Source organism: Eumetopias jubatus, unplaced genomic scaffold, assembly GCF_037043125.1.
Source record: "Eumetopias jubatus isolate StellerSeaLion01/CBP00866 unplaced genomic scaffold, mEumJub1_p1.0 scaffold_7, whole genome shotgun sequence".
Classification (NCBI taxonomy): domain Eukaryota; kingdom Metazoa; phylum Chordata; class Mammalia; order Carnivora; family Otariidae; genus Eumetopias; species Eumetopias jubatus.
In genome coordinates, this window is record NW_028274813.1 from 62,311,047 (window position 1) to 62,327,875 (window position 16,829).

A 16,829-nucleotide genomic window follows, 5' to 3' on the forward strand; every position below is an offset into this window, starting at 1 on the left:
GCAAAGGAAACAATTAACAAAATGAAAAGGCAACTTAACAGAATGGTAGAAAATATTTGCAAATCATATATCTGATAAGGGGGTAATATCCAAAATACGTAAGGAATTCAAACAACTCAGCAGCAAAAAACCAAATAACCTGATTTTAAAAATGGTCAAAGGACCTGAATCAATATTTTCCAAAAGACATACAAATGGTCAATAGATTCATGAAAAGATCCTCAACATCACTAATCATCATGGAAATGCAAATCAAAACCACAATGAGAGATATTGCACCTGTTAGGATGCCTACTATAAAAGAGTCCAAAGATAACAAGTGTTGATGAGCATGGAGAAAAAGGAACACTTATACATTGTTGGCGAGAATGTAAATTTATACAGTCATTATGGAAAACTGTATGGAGGCTCCTCAAAAAATTAAAAATAGAACTACCATATAATCCAGCAATCTTACTTCTGGGTATATATCCAGAGCGAAAGAAATTACTATCTTGAAAAGATATCTGCACTCCCATGTTCATTGCAGCATTATTCAAAGAGTCAACATATGGAGACAATCTACATATCTGTCAATGGATGAATGGACAAGGAAGATGTGGAGTATTGGGTCTTAAAAAAAGGGCACCCAGGAGCACCTGGCTGGCTCAGTTGGTGGAGTGTGCAATTCTTGATCTCAGGGTTCTGGGTTTGAGCTCCATGTTGAGTGTAGAGATTACTTAAATAAAATCTTTAAAAATTACATTACATTTTTTAAAAGATTTATTTATTTGAGAGAGAGGGACAGCACAAGCAGGGGGGAACAGCAGGCAGAGGGAGAAGCAGGCTCCCCGCCGAGCAGGGAGCCTGATGCGGGACTCAATCCCAGGACCCTGGGATCATGACCTGAGCCGATGGCAGACATTTAACCAACTGAGCCACCCAGGCATCCCTAAATTTGTTTTTAAAAAGGACATTCTGCCATTTGTGACAACATGGATGATTATGGAGGACAGTATACTAAATGAAATAAACCAGCTGCAGGAAGACAGATACTGCATGCTCTCACTTACATGTGGAATCTAAGTAAGTCAAACTCAGAGAAACAGGGAGTCAAATAGTTACCTGGGGCTGAGGGGTGGGAGACGTGGGGAGACATTGGTCAGAGTATATCAACTTTCAGTTATAAGGTGAACACGTTCTGGAGACCTAATGTGCAGTATGATGACTATAAAAGGAAAGAAAGGATGGAAGAAAGGAAGCAAAGAAGGAAGAAAGAAAAAAGGGAAAGAAAAGAGAGAAGGAAGGAAGACGCATTTGTGAGGGAGAGAGCAGAACAGGGTAAGGAAGGCAAAGATACTGAAGAATTAAGAAATCTCAGGTCAATTCTAGTCTTGGCTTGATGCACAGAGGGAGCATAAACCACAACTCAGGGGCAATGTAGCTTTTTGTGCCTGTAGATCAGTTACAGTTATTGGCTGAGGGCTGCCCCCAGGTTGGGCAGCTCCCATCAGCCAGGACCACTCTCTGGAGAAGAGGACAGCTGTGTGCCTTAGCAGTCAATACTCACAGTATCCGGGGGATGTGTGTACTGCCCAGAAAAGAACATCTGAATGGGGCACCATAGCCTCCATCACACCACTGAGGCCAGGAAGATTGCCGTGCTAATTGGTTTAAACCAGGTAGGTTTTTCACTTTTGGAGCTATGGATGGGGTCCATGCCACCCACCCAACATTGCTGAAGAACTCATGATAGTGTAAGCATGGGAAATGGGGAGAACGGATGGTGATCAGGGACCCAAGAAATGTTCGTATACTTCCTACTCTTAATTAGTTGTCATATAACCCTGTTTATTTCCTTCAGAGCACTTTCCATGGACTATAATTCTCTTATTGATTGATTGATCGTTTGCCTGTCTGACTCTTAGGATGTAAATTCCCTGAGGCTAGGAACCACTGTTGTAGCCTATGAATCTATTGGCATGCCTGGTACTAAATATGTTGATTGCCTTCCAGATAGGACTCTAAATGTGCAAAGACAGAGATAAGAAGGAAAAAAAGTCTGTAGATAAGGAAGATAATTCTAGACCAGTTGTTCTCCAACTATTAGTCCCCAGACCAGCAGCATCAACATCACCCAGAAACTAGTTAGAAATGAAAATTCTCAGGCCCCACTTCAGACCACATGAATAAAAAACTCTAGGGATGGAACTCAGAAATCTGTGTTTAATAAAAGTCTGCCAGGTGATTTTGATGCACAGCTGAGTTTGGGGACTACCGTTCTAGAACAGTCTGACTAAAGCATAGGACTTATACAGGATAGGTCATGGTAAATAAAGTAGTAAGAAAAATTTAGGACCATGTTATTGTGAATTTTAATGTAGTATGTACCCTGTGTGTTCTTTGTTTTTACTTTTCTGAAATATGTTTTGTTGGCAGAGTCATGAATTCTTTGAATTCTAGACACCCTTGTTGGTATATGGGAGGAAGGAGTGGGTTGAGTTAATGGTGTTTTGATTTTTCAGGCCAGGAGGGAATGTAATACTCCTGATTAGTCATCCAGACCCTCACCCTCATCCACAACCAGCTCCTTGCCCTATGTACACAGTTTCCTTTTCTTTTTTCTTTTTCTTTTTTTAAATAAACTTAATTTTTTAGCATGGTTTTAGACTTACAGAAAAATTACCAAGACAGTACAGAGAATTCCCATATACTGCCCCATCTAGTTTCCCCTACTATTAACATCTTATATTCATTTGTGTGGCACATTTATTATAATTAATAAGCCAATATTGATCCATTATTACTAACTAAAGAACATATCTGATCCAGATTTCATTAGTGTCTATAGAATGTCCTTTCTATCTGTTCCAGGATCTATCCAGGATACCCCATTATATTTAATCATCATGACTACTTAGACTCCTTTTGGCTATTACAGTTTCTCAAGCTTTTCTTGTTTTTGATGAACTTGACATGTGTTTTTTTTTTTTTTTTCTTTATTTATTTTAGAGAGAGTGAGTGTGGGGAGGGGGTGCAGAGGGAGAGGGAGAGAGAGAGAGTCTTAAGCAGGCTCTGTGCTGAGTGTGGAGCCCGCCTCAGGGCTCTGGCTCACCACTCTGAGATCATAGCCTGAGCCAAAACCAAGTGTCAGATGCTTACCTGACTGTGCCACCTAAGCACACCAGCCTTGACAGTTTTGAGGAGCACTGTTTGGGTGTTTTGTAGAATCTCTCTCAATTTGGGAATGTCTGATGTTTTTCCTAACATTTAGATGGGGTTTGCTTTGGGGGAGGAAGATCACAGAGGTAAATTCTGCCATTTTCATCACCTCACATCAAGTGTACATACCAACATGATATATCACTGTCGATGTTGACCTTGATCTAGAAAGAGGATGGATTTACGAAACGTTACACAGACAAGGTTTTCAGGACTTGACATTTACTTCGATTTTGGGAGGATGGTTAGAGTAAGGAAAAGGAGAGTAGGAGCCAAAACCTTTCCCTTGGGTGCCTCTCTAATATGGGTGACTGGGCTCATGGCGAGTGTATTTAGCAGAGGTGCCGGCGACCTGTCCAGATAAAGAATTTAGTCTGTAGTCAGCTTTCTCCCTTGGGAGCTGGGGGAGGGTTGGGGCAAAGAGGGTTCCATGGCCGAGACTCTCACTGCCCTGGAAAACAGGGGTAGAGAGTGTGATTGGTGCACAGGCCCTGCTGGCTGTGTCTGCCAGTCAGATCAGCTAGGACAGTCCTTCCTAGAATGACTTGTAGAGTCACTTGGAGGTGACGCCAGGGACTTTTTAGGGCCTTGGGCTCTGAGTTTGGGGGAGTGGGAGGAGTCCGGGGATATTCCTCAGTATGCTCTCAGCTGCTTAGTTATTTGAAAAAGCAATGGATGCCCGAAGTCAATGAGGAGAGGGATCGCTGCAATTTTCCCAGAGAAAAACTGGCCATCTCTTTCATGAGATGCATTTGACTATAGAAAGAATCAAAGGACATACATTAAAATATTAATATTGTTTATCTCTGGGGGTGGTGGGTTTTGGGGTTGTGTCAGTTTCCAACGACTGCCATTACAGAGTACCACAAGCTGGGTGGCTTAGAACAACAGAAATTTATTGTCTCATAGTTCTGGAGGCCAGAAGTCTGAAATCAAGGTCAGCAGAACTGTGTTCTCTTTTACAGCTCTTGATTTTTCCTTGTCTCTTCCTAGCTTCTGCTGGGGGCCAGCCATCCTTGTTGTTCCTTGGTTTGCGTGCAGCCCCTCAGTCTCTCTCTGTCAGCACATGGCCTTCTCCCCGTGTGTTGTGTCCAAATCCCTTATTCTTACAAGAACACCAGACATATTATGTTTAATATGACTACCTTTTTTTTTTTTTAAAGATTTACTTATTTATATTTGGGGGGGGTGGGGATGGGCAGAGGGAGAGGGAGAGACTGAATTCCAAACAGACTCTGCCCCGAGCGTGGAGCCTGATGCAGGGCTCGAACCCATGATCCTGAGATCATGACCTGAGAGTCTGATATTTAACCAACTGAGCCACTCAGGCGCCCGTAGTATGACTTCTTCTTAATTACATCTGCAATGACCCTATTTCCATTCACAGATCACTTTCACAGGTTCTAGAGAAACATGAATTTGAGCAGGGGAACACTCTTCCCCCCCAGCACAGGGGTGGTTGATATTCCCTTCTTCATATATTTCTATTTCTTTTAGGTTTCTTTTTGCAACCGACATGTGTTACTTCTGTACCAGCCAAAAAACAAAACAAAACAAAACAACAACAACAACAAAAAAACATAACAACACAACCACACCAAAAAGCAAAAAAACAAAACAAGCCAACAAACAAAAACTAAAAATGCTATCCCCACCACCAGTACTCTGAGAAATAATACAAACTACATTTGGTGAAGGGGCCAGTGCTGTCCTGAAATGTAGAGGAAGGGTTACCCATGCTAGTGATGATGTTCTGTGCCAGGAGGCTTCCTACATACCCAGCCCAACCCTGGGAACAAGACAGGGACGGGTGTGGGGCTGGGATGCCTGGGGAAATGCCTGGGCATCTCTGCTCAGGCCAGGGTCGAGGGCGGAAGCTTTTCTGTCTTGCTGTGGGCTGGGCTGCTGGCTTCCTAGATATGGGGCTTACCCCAGAGGGATCATTTAGACTTCCTGTGGCAGCACCCCGTTCCTGCACAGACACAGGAGGGCAGCTTGGAAAAGCATGAATATGATAACTAAAGCCACATTCACCCTGGCTGGGTAAATACTGCCTGAGAATCACTCGTTGTTTTCCCCAACGTTTTTAGGTACTGGAGCCCTGTGGGGAGGTGACTTCTCTCATGACAGCCACACCCCAGGTCTCCTTTATTAGTCACAGCACATGCTTAACTCTGCTTGGTTCTGCTCCCCTGACGTTCTGCACGTCCCACCATCCCGTGGTACGTGTTTACCCCTCCCGGGGGGCTGGTTGGACTGAACAACATTTTGTGCAACCCGTTCTAAAGGAGCAGCTGGGAATCAGGTTTAAATCATGGAGTTTCAGCACGACGGAATTAAAAATGCCTTAGACGCTTTTGTTTATGGGTGCCAGGGAGAGAAAGCAACCAAGGGAGAAAGAAGGAATTCTTCGTGTGTTTCATTTAATCACAAGTTCCGTCTGCTTCCTTCAGAAGGCACTGGTGTCCAAGTGATTTTTTTAAATGTAAGAGCATCCTGTTTGGAGATGGGGTCTTTGAGTGGATAATTCTGGCTATTAAGAAACAAAAACAATGGGTTCTTTAAGTGTGTGTGTGGGGGGCGGTAATGGGCTTTCTTGAAACAACTGTTCCTAGGCCTAAAACTCTCTTAGAATGTCAATATCAAGTTCAGTCCCACGTGACTGAGGCAAAAGGCTTTCATCCTTTTTCTCCAGCCATTTAACCCTTTACTAGGGTAAAGGACAGCCACAGAATAAGAAAAATCTCTTTAAAACAGTCTCTGTTATCAAAAGACTTCTCTTCCTGATCCACACCTAGCCACAACTGACTGACGGCTCCCAGTCTGTACCCCCAGCACTGTTGTTATTATCTCCATTTCACAAAAGAGAAAACAGAGGCTCAGAGAAGTTGAGTAACTTGCCCCAAATCATAGTCTAGATTTGAGTGTCTGCAAAGCCTGGAATCTTGACCATTACACTGAGCTGCTTCCAGAGAGGGCACTACCCATAAAAGTGTCCTCAGCAGAGGCTGAGAAGAAGAGCAGGCATCCACAGATGGGAGTTGGATATGCTTTCCTTTTCCACCTTTTCTATTCACCTGCTGTGTGACATTCAGTAGCTCACTGCATTTTCAGTATTGTAGGTGGCGTATTTGTGGAGCAGCACACGCCCTCTCTCAGAGGTTCTGCCATCGCCAGCTGTCTCCCCGGCAGGCACTAGAATGCCATATTTTAGGGAGCCTAAGGATTGAAGGAGGAACCTACAAAGGGTAGGCACCTGCAATACCATGCTCAGGGAAGCCCCAGCCCAGTCCACGGGCCAGCCCTGGCATGCCAGAGGTACCCATTTCTGCCCCAGGGTACAGTCAGAACAGAGGGGTCTTGCAAAGCCAGATCTTTCCTCTTTTGTGACCAGAGGTTCTTGGCATGCAAGGCTAGCTTCATCCAAGACAGGCTCTCCAGGCCCACCCCTTTCATAACTCTGATAGCACTTGTACTGCAAGGTTGTAATTATTTTTAATTTGAATATACAGAAAAGTACAAATGAAAAAGTAATGATCACTCATATTCTTGCAACCCAGAATTAGCCAGTGTTGATATATTTGCTTCTGATTTTATTTGTTATATCGTTACCTTAAAAAACCCCCACAAAACTTCATGATATAAATGTACACCATTCTTTGAAACAATTAGTATAATGTGGAATAAATTAAATCCCTAATGACCCACATATCAAATCCTAATTCCTCCTCCTCCATCCAGAGAGACCTTTAAGTTTGGTGTGTATTCTTCCAGCATTAAAAAAAAAAGACATATAAATATAAAATACGTGGATTTTTGTGTGTGCATGCTTTATATAAATGGCATCATGCTGTGTGCATCATTTTGCAACTTAACTGTTTTTCACTCAGTGTATTTTTGAGGTTTATCCATTTTGATAGACACAGATGTAAGTTACTCCTTTTAGTGGCGCTAATATCACTCCATTGTATGAATGTACATTTTATTTATAAATAAACGCATTTCAATTTCCATTTTTGCTATTATGGACAATATTGAAATAGATATACTCAGGACTACCGCCGCACAGCTATGTGTGGAGTTAAGCGGCACATAATCTGCCTTGCTGTACTGGGCCCTGCCTGTGTCTCCTTCCTTCATTTTTTAAACAATATTTATTGGGTGCCTCGGGACCGCAGGGCATTGTTCAAGTGCTTTGCTTGTATTAATGTATTTAGTTCTTTGAAAAGTCCTAAAAAGTATTGTTTTCCATTCTCATTTTTCAAACAAGGAAAATGAAGGCTGTTGAGGGCAATCCGTTGGCTCAGGAAGCTGCAGAGCTGGCTGGGGAGCTTGGACGGCCTGGCTCCTGAGTCCGGGTGTTGAACCATTGCACTAATTCTCCCTTGTGTTTCACTTTACTTGATGTCCCCTCTCAACTGTAAACTCTTGGGAGTAGGGACCCTGGGGAGCCACTGATTTTACATTCCAGCGCCCAGGCATGCCTCAGCTCCATTAGGGGCTCACTAATAACCTGTGAATCACTTTACTCTTTGTTCAATGCTCCTTTCCTAATTCACATTTCCCCTTCCCCATCTCTCTCTTTCCCTTCATAAGCATTCTTCTTCGGTCCCCTCCCCATAACATGGCTACCCCTGGCTCGGGCTTTCAAAGAGTGACAAGGGCACATCACCGATAACATAAAAAGGAAAGCTTTAGAGCGCGCCCTGATTTGGGAAAGAATATTTTACCAAAGGGCAAAGGAGGATTTGAATTTTTTCTGCCCTCAGGAGGCCCAGTCTTGCAACCCTGTAGGTCTAGGGCTGAACGGGAGGCACTGCTGTGTTCACACGTTTAGTCAAGAGTACTTCTAATTCTGTCCTTCAGCCGTCAGGCACGTAGGCAATTTCCTCTTGAAAGTTGGTGGTTGTAACTAAACAGGTGCAGATTTGAGGAAATGCAGGCCGCCTCCACTAAGCCCCCGCTGCCTGTGAGATTAGGTTGTTGAGGGACTTCCCCCCCTTAATTTAGTCACCCCCACCCCCTCCGCCCCCAGTCTGCCCCGGGCACGACACCCCCCCGCATCTGGGCCCCACAGCCCCGGCGGGGGAACTGCCCGGTTGCGCCAAACGTGAGCAGGCGAGTGTGTGGCTCAAAGGAAAGCACACAGGGACACGAAGGTCGAGTTCCCGCTGGCGCAGGACCACCGTCCCAGGCCCCATCCTCGCCCCCCGCCCCCGCCGCCCCTCCTTCCGGGCCGGCCAGCGCGGGGGTGGGGGTGGGGGCGAGTGGGGAAGGTCCGCGGGGGGAAGGCGAGCCCCACAGCTGCGTGGCCGTCCCGACTGCTGCCGCCCACGCGGACGGCCGCTCGGCCGCTCAGCCTTGCAGAGCAGGGCGGCGGGACGTGCCGGCGGCCGGCGCGGTTCCAGGGAACCCTGCCTGGGCTCAGGGGTGCGGCCGAGCGCGCTGACTCACGCTCTCGCTACGTGAGCGGCGAGCCGGGCCGGGCCGGGCCGGGCGTGGGGGCCAAGCCCGCGCCGCCGCCGCCCGCGCGTGCCTGTGGGGTGGTTCGCGCCCAACTGCGCGCGCCCGTCGAGGACTTCATCCTCAGGCTGGCCACTGGTGCCGATTTTGATCTCCTTTACGGCTTTTATGGCTGCTGCGGGGCTGTGATCTTGGATCTGCAGTGCCGGCACCCGGGAATTTCTGCTAGGCACGGGCGGCCACAATCACGTCAGGTCCGCGTGGGCGCTGGGCTTAGCCTGTCCCGGCTCCCGGGGGAGTCCACTGAGGCCCGAGGCCCGGCCTCGGGGGTTGCACTTCACAGCATCTTACCTACGTGAAGAGCCGTCTGTAGGCTCACACCCTCCTTGTTTCAGTCGATCCCTAAACAGCCCTGTGACACGGAAAGGATAGGAACGGCAGGCGCTGTTCAATCCATTTGACAGCTGAGGAAATCAAAGCTTGTGTTTAGGTATTTTATCAGTTGGCAACAAAACAATTTGCTGTAACTTATATGTAGAGGTACTTAGCTCTTCGATAAATAAATTTGAGTGCCGGCATAGCCTGTTTTACCAACATCTTCCATTCTCCTGTGTTCATTGGGAAGACAAGTTAAAGAGGAACAAAAGAGTCCCGGGTGCGCGCGTGTCTGTGCGCGCGCGCGCGCGCGGCGGGGATGGGGTGGCTGGGGGGGAGAGTTTATATTAATATATGTGAAATCGGCCCACTGTCTGCACAGCTGTTACCTTTTGGTAGGCTTTAAAGGGACACAGCTGAGCTTACAGTAAGACCAGTGTTCGCTGAATAACTGGCTAGTCCTCTTCAAATACAGCAAGGGTGGCCTTGGATGCCTGCCATGGCTGAGGGTCCTGCTGGTGCCTGGGGCAAGGGCCGCACCTGTAACGCCAGGCCTGCGTCCAAATCCTGAGCCTTCGGTCATTGCCAGTGACTCTGAGCAGTGTAACTGACATCACTCAGCTTCTTCTCACTTTGGGTTGCCATGAGGTTCGAGATGAGAATGTTATTTGGAGTTTCCTTAACTACCGTGTCCGGTAGAAAGGAGAGGCAGGGTTTCTTTTCCTTGGTCCTACAATATCAGTCGTGGGAAGTGGGAAACGTTGTCCACTTCAGAAGAATCCGTGTCACTCTTGTTTGCTCATCTTGGGTAAACCACGGAGAACACAGTTTCTATAGAGTCGGGAGGAACAAAGATGAGTTAATTCTCATGGAAATTCCGCCTTTAGACACGGCACAAGGTTATGGGATCTTGGCTGTAAACACAGAGCTAAGCCACTTGTAGAGCACTCTTCAGTTTGCCTACTTTGTTTTTGTTTTGATTTTTTTTTGGAGGGGGCAGAGGGTTTGCCAAACTCCAGATTTTAAAATTAATACATGATTTTGTAAAAACAAACCAAAATATAAAGAAAAAAAACCCTTTATAACCCAACATATATATACCAGTAATGTTAGCATTTCAGGTATATTTATTCCTAGGTACTTTAAAAATTCTTTTAATATAACCGAGACCACAATCTATGTTATTTTATATTATTTACCTTGCTTAATGTTATACACATTCTCCCATGTCATTAAACCGTTATAGCCACCTTCAGAATATATTATATTTTTTCAACATTGTTGGAAGTTTAGGTTGTTTCCATTTTTTGACTAAGCAATACTCTGATGAATATCTTTGTGTATAAATATTTGACCATTTTATTTATTATCCCCTTAGCATGGGTTTCCTGAAGTGGAATTTTTAGGTCAAATAACAAAAACATTTTCATGATGAGATCACATTGCCAATTGGCAATTTCCATGCGTGCAGGGACTAGCTCTGCCTTCTCGACTACTGTATTCCCAGTGCCCAGCATGGAGTTGGTTAACGTGCAGTTGAAGGAATGGCTACAAGGGACAAATTTTCGTCTGCAACAAAACTTGCCTGGGAAATATTAAAACCAAAAATTATGTTTCATCCCAACTGGTTCTAACCAGGTGAAGCTAATAAAGGACCTTGAACCTTTGGGAACACCCCGCCCCCCCTTCACGAGCTGACTGAAGACTCTTCTGACCAATGAGGAATGGGACTTGTTTAAACCTACTACCTATCCAGAGTGCTGGTTTTCAGCGCTTGATTAGAGTAACCATCAGGCACTCCTCCCTCCTAACACTTAAAACAAAACAAAAGAAAACAAAACAACCCCGACTTTTCCCCCTTTAGGGCCCTGCTCTGCAAATGTCTCCAGTGGTGTGTGCTCCCTTGGCTGGTAAATTAGTAGACTCCGGTGTGATTGAGGGAAAAAAAACATACCTCTGGTGCTCTTGGTCTTTATTCTTTGACAAATGAGTATTGTCCAATTGAAATACATGAAATTTGTAGCAATCTACAATTTTTCTACCAGTTTCTAAGTGTGTTTCATTGTTCCTTTGCTAATATTACATATTATCCTTTTCATAACCTCTGCTATTTAGTGGATTAAGATATGAAAAATTTTTTTTGCCTATTAAATGAGCTAGACTGAACCTTTTATTTTTTATATTTTTTAAAAGGTTTATTTATTTGAGTGGGGGGAGGAGGAAGAGAGATTGGGGGTGGTGGAGGGAGGGCAGAGGGAGAGAAAGTCTCCCGCAGACTCCACACTGGGCCCGGAGCCTGGCATAGGGCTTGATTCCAGGACCCTGAGATCATGACCTGAGCCGAAAACAAGAGTCAGATGCTTAACTGACTGAGCCACCCAGGTGCCCCTAGACTGAATCTTTTAATACAAGTGTTGTGATTCTCTATTTATATTTTTATTTACTGAGATCTTGGCGATTTGTTTGTATGACCCTTTTATGTACTAAGGATATTGCAGAGTAATTTCTTCATAATATTTTTAAAGTGATGCAATGCCAGGAAGATTCTGATGCAACACATTATTTTGATGTGTTAAATTTTTGAAGTAATTGCATGTTTAAATTACTTATTGCTGGAGGTGTTCTTAGGTGGAATGGGTGGTTTCTAGCCACTGGAATGATCTAAGTAGAGGCTGTTTGATTCCTTAGGGAGGAACTGAAACATCTAAATGACAGGTTGGACTAGTGATCTTTAAGTTCTCTTAAAACCTAGAGATTTTATGATCTTAGCATTTGCCCAAGGATATAAGGCTAGTAAGTTTTGGAGGGTAGTTTTCTTCCAATACTCTATAAAATCAACCGGATCCTATAAGAATCAAAGGATGATTTCCCGAGTCTATTGCCTTTATGTACATTTTTTCCAGAAAAGCCCAGTTGAAGAGTGTGAATGTGCTTTGTGTTGAGCTGTATCCTGGCCCTTTAGGACTTTATTTACCAGAAATAAACATGCATTTTGGGGCACTTAGCTGGCTCAGTTGGTGGAGCATGTGACTCTTGATCTTGGGGTTGTAAGTTCCAGACCCACGCGGGGTGTAGTGATTACTTAAAAATAAAAACCTTTTTTTTTTTTTAAGATTTTATTTATTTATTTGAGAGGGAGGGAGAGAGAGAGAGAGCACAAGAGCAGGGGGAGAGAGAAGCAGACTCCACACTGATCAGGGCGCCTGACTCCATCCCAGGTTCCATCCCAGGACCTTGGGATTATGACCTGAGCTGAAGGCAGACGCTTAACCGACTGAGCCACCCAGGTGCCCCCAAAATAAAAATTAAAAAAAAAACCATACATTTTTACCAAAAGTTTTTACATATGAAGAACATTGATTTTGCAATCTAATTCATATTTTTGGTTTCTTCTATGTAATAAAATTTTATAAACTTATATTTTACATATTTATTCCTTATTAAATAATCTTTATTATTGTAGATTTTTACACATATATAACTATGCATGGTTGTATGTAAAAACCATGTGTACTGTATTTTATTAATAATATGGGTTTTGTTTTTTTTTTAAAGGTGATTGCTTACATAGTTTTCAGTTATGTGCCAACTTTGGAACTACTGCCAGCATAAAAGTTAGCTCCACTGTGATGTCTATGCAGATCTCTACTGCAGATGTCCCTGACATCTTGACACAACATAAATGACATGGATTTTATGTATGCATTTATTATACGATATGAGAGCTGTATGTGTTCTGACAGCCCTTGTGTTCCTCTTACTGGTGTGCTCATTACTGTGCGAACTACATCCTCACCAATCTCCCCTAGAGGTTACGTGTTTTGGTGGGGAGGGAGCAAGTGGGACTTGATCTTTCTGTATCCCTAGCACTCAGTTTAGTGCTTGGCATTCTACAAAATTTTTGTTGAACTGAATTAAATGTAGTAAGTCACATGCAAAGACCAGACATGAAACTGTGCAAGAGGTTATGGATTGAGTTTGTGCTGAGAAAGCTGACTGAGGGTGCTCAGGGCCGGCGCTGGGGTAACAGTTAGCAGAAGCTAAATGATTTGAGTGCCTCCCAGGAGCTGGCACGAACCTGGCATCTCACAGGCTTTCCCTTATTTAATCCTCACAACTATACTGTTTAAGTTTTTGTTTTTTATGTTGTTTTTACAGAGAAGGTTTAGAAAGGTTCAGTTAACTTTGTCAATCGTCAGTGGTAGAATTGGCATTTTCTCCAAGCTTAGACTGGCTTGGAAATGCAGGCTCTTTTCTCGTGACCAGGATGCCCGCAGTAAGCACCCCAGTCTTGACTGGGGCAGAGCTGGGGAGGAAAGTGTGTTGGTTTAGAAAAGAACTTGGTTCCATTAACCTAGATGAATTTTGTCTTTGTATCTCTCCTCTCTCCACCCTTTGCATTTCTGCATGCCCTTTGCTTCAGCTTTTCTCACTCTCTCAAGACCCAGGGCCCTCTTGTTGCCCCCTTCCTTATAGTGCCCCCCTGGACTTTCTCTCCACACAAGCCGCATACTCTCTCCTTCCCATCCAGCTATAGTCCTTATTCTTCTTCCATTTAATCTGATAAACTCTTCTAGAAAAAGAATAGAATAATTGTTAATAATGTTTCTCCTCCTGCCCATGTGTTTTGTTAAATACAGATGTTAGTTGTAGGGATTCTAAAGTTGGGAGGGAGGCTTGGGTAGAAGGATATTTTGTATCTTCAGATAAAACCATAGATTGGGCTCCTGGGTGGCTCAGATGGTTGAGCGTCTGCCTTCGGCTCAGGTTGTGATCCCAGAGTCCTGGGATTGAGTCCCACATCGGGCTCCCTGCTCCTTGGGAGCCTGCTTCTCCCTCTGCCCCCCCCCCCCCCCCCCCCGTCTCTCATGATTAAATAAATAAAATCTTTAAAAAAAACCAAACCATAGATTGCAGCCACTTAAGCTCTGAGTAGGGCAACAAAGGGCCCTTAGATCTCCAGGACAACCAACATCTCATTTGTTCAATACATCCATGTGAAGGCCTACTGTGTACCACTGTTCTAGGTGCTTAATGTAAATTAACTCTTTTATCCTCCTAACATCCCAATGCGGTAGGTGAGAATGTTGCCCCTGCAGTTGGGACCAGAACCCTGTAGGTTTGGCTCTGGAGCATTAGGGCACTCAGCTCATTTGGAGGCAGTGGGGAGGCAAGGGGAGAAGGCCAGGGAGAGGGAAGGTGGGAAAGAGGGTAACAGAAAAAGAGAAGCTCTTAACAGTGGCTTAGGACTTTGACTGGACATGAAACAAAAAATAAGGTTAGCCAGTGAACTGTTTTTGGAATCCATTCAAGAGGTAGTTTAGAGCAATGAGAATGGGGGAGAAATTAGCACCTGTGCCAAGGGGCCAGCCACAGATTGTTGGGGCCCAAAGGAGTGGGGACACCACTGGGCACAGATCTGCCACTCTGTAGTTTATGACAGATAGTTTACTATTGGGTGGAACTCGCTGGAAGCACAGCCAGCCGGGAGGGAGTGAGGAAGCAATCCGCCAAGGGATAGTGCAGGGGAAGGTTCCAGGCTGGGAGTGTGAGCCAGAGGGAGGGAGGAAATGAGCTTTTCCTGGTGGGTGGATTTCACCCAAATGGAAGTCCAAATATGGGCCTCCAAGAGCCGGAGGACTGCAGGAGGGGGCCTCGTGTGTCTGGGAATCTCAAAGCCAAGATCATTCCTAAGCTGAGTGGGGGTGGATTCCTGGGAAGCCTCCTCATCATTACAAAGTATTTATTAAGTTCTAAGCTCTAATAGTTTCTCAAAAAGTGAATGTTTCTGGAAAAGACATTTAGAAGGTGTGAGAGAAACATATTCTTGGGTAAGTGGCTGAAGGCAGGCAGCCAGGCTCTCAGGAGCATTCTGTGCTAAGGTGATCAGTCGATTGTTCTGGTTTGCTTGGGACTATTCCAATTTTTGCACTGAAAATCCAGCCCGCCTTCAAAATGCTCAAGATTCTGCTCATATGCTATGTCTTGATAGAGGCCTTCCCTGATCATTGTCTGAAATAGTATCCCATCCCATCCCCAGTGGTCACATCCTACCCCCTTATCCTGATAACACTTATGCCCTTGAAATCAACTTATTTATTTGCTTACTGTCTCTTCTCCAAAACCAGAATATAAGTTCCAGAAAGACAGGGATTTGCGTTTGTTCACTGTTCTATTCCCAGCACACAGAACAAGACTGGGCACACAGAACAGGATCATTTTATATTTGTTGAATAAATGATCGCTTTTTAAGGTTTCTAGTACTGTGGTCAGCTCTGGATGTACAATGATGAGAAAACCAGAAGTGGTTCTTGCACTCACGAAGCATAGAGTTCAGTGGAGGAGAGAAAGACATTAGTGACATATTTTCACATGTACAAGTAAAATTACAACGGGGTTGGATGAACAGATGGATAGGAGCCTAGAGGAGAGGTATGGATCTTTGAGAAGGTATGATGCCAGGTGGAGTCTGGGGCCCTGAGCTAGTGAAAGCTTGCCAAAGGAAGTAATGATTGAGTTGACTCTGAAGGTTGGAGAAAAAATGCTTTCTTAGGAAGAGGGCACTACGTGTGCAAAAGCTCTGGGGCAGAATGGCACAGACTTGTTTGGAGAACCATAGTCAGGCCCTACGGCTGGTGTGCCGAAAGCAAGAGCACTTATGGTACCCTGTGAGGCCAGGCTGGAGAGGCAGGCACAGCCAGGCCACTTGGGGCCTTGTGCATTGGAGGCCTTGCTGAGGATTTGCCCATTTTCCCCTCAAGACTGATGGGAAATCGTTGAAGGGTTTTAAGCAGCGGTGTGTGTGCACATGTGCATGCATTGTGTGCATGTGATGATTAATCTTTTGTATTTTGAAGTGAGCATCCAGTTGATTGCCAGGGTTCCTCCATCCCCATGGTTAAATGGTTAAAAGTAGTCTGGGAGAGAATAATTAAAATATTTATAATTATAAAAGGTGGCTCATAGTCTTAATTCTTTTCTTCTTCTGTGTGTTGATGGACTAAATTCCTGTGGCCTAAATAAGGGCAGAACAATGGGGGAATCAAATTTGTGCCCAAATAGTTTTTTGAGGAATCTTTCTAGAACTTGGTACTCCATAAATCTGTGAAGCCATTGTTTTCCAAGCACTCTTCTAGGCTCTGTGGGAAGAGAAAAAGGAAACCACATGAATGTTCTTCCCCCTTGGGGAGCTTAGATGTTTAATGACAGGTATGCAAATGAAAAAAGTCACAGGATAGACCCAGAAACAAGTGCTACAAGAACTGCTTCCTAGAGATGGAAGCTCCCATGGAGCAAGGTCCATGTCTGAATCATTTTTGTTCCTCCCACAGAAGTTAGCTGAGTGCCTTGCCCAAGAGATGTGTCAAATGGATAAAACTGAGGCTGATTGCCTCAACAGAGAAGAACACTTAGTCCATAAGCAAACCAGGCCTCTGGTGACACTTCCATTATAAAAAGTACTTCTGAAAAATGTAAACTGCGTGACGACAGTTTTGCATCCATTTTTTGGTTGTTCACCGCTGTGTCCCCAGTAGTGAGAAGCTCTGGAATGATCAGAGGACTTGGCGAGGAACTGGTTAAGTAAATGAATGGTCCCTCCATATGATGGGATACTATTCAGCATCTAGAGAGTATGTCACTGGGGAGCCTTGCTGGCTCAGTTGGTGGAGCGTATGACTCTTGATCTTGGAGTTGTGAGTTCAAGCCCCATGTTAGGTATAGAGAGTAGTTAAAGTAAAATCTTAAAAAAAAAAAAAAAAAACATAACGAGTATGTCACAGAAGAAGGCT

General features: G+C 44.5%; 1 long non-coding RNA gene across 2 annotated transcripts in view; it reads right to left on the reverse strand.

The window, feature by feature from the left end:
* Positions 1 to 9,371: 9,371 nt before the first annotated feature.
* Positions 9,372 to 16,829, reverse strand: part of LOC114217944 (uncharacterized) — a 33,492-nt gene continuing 26,034 nt past the window's right edge. For both annotated transcript variants that reach the window (XR_003611070.2, XR_003611071.2), the window contains exon 3: positions 9,372 to 9,870. This is a non-coding gene — a long non-coding RNA (uncharacterized LOC114217944). The remainder of the gene's footprint in view (positions 9,871 to 16,829) is intronic.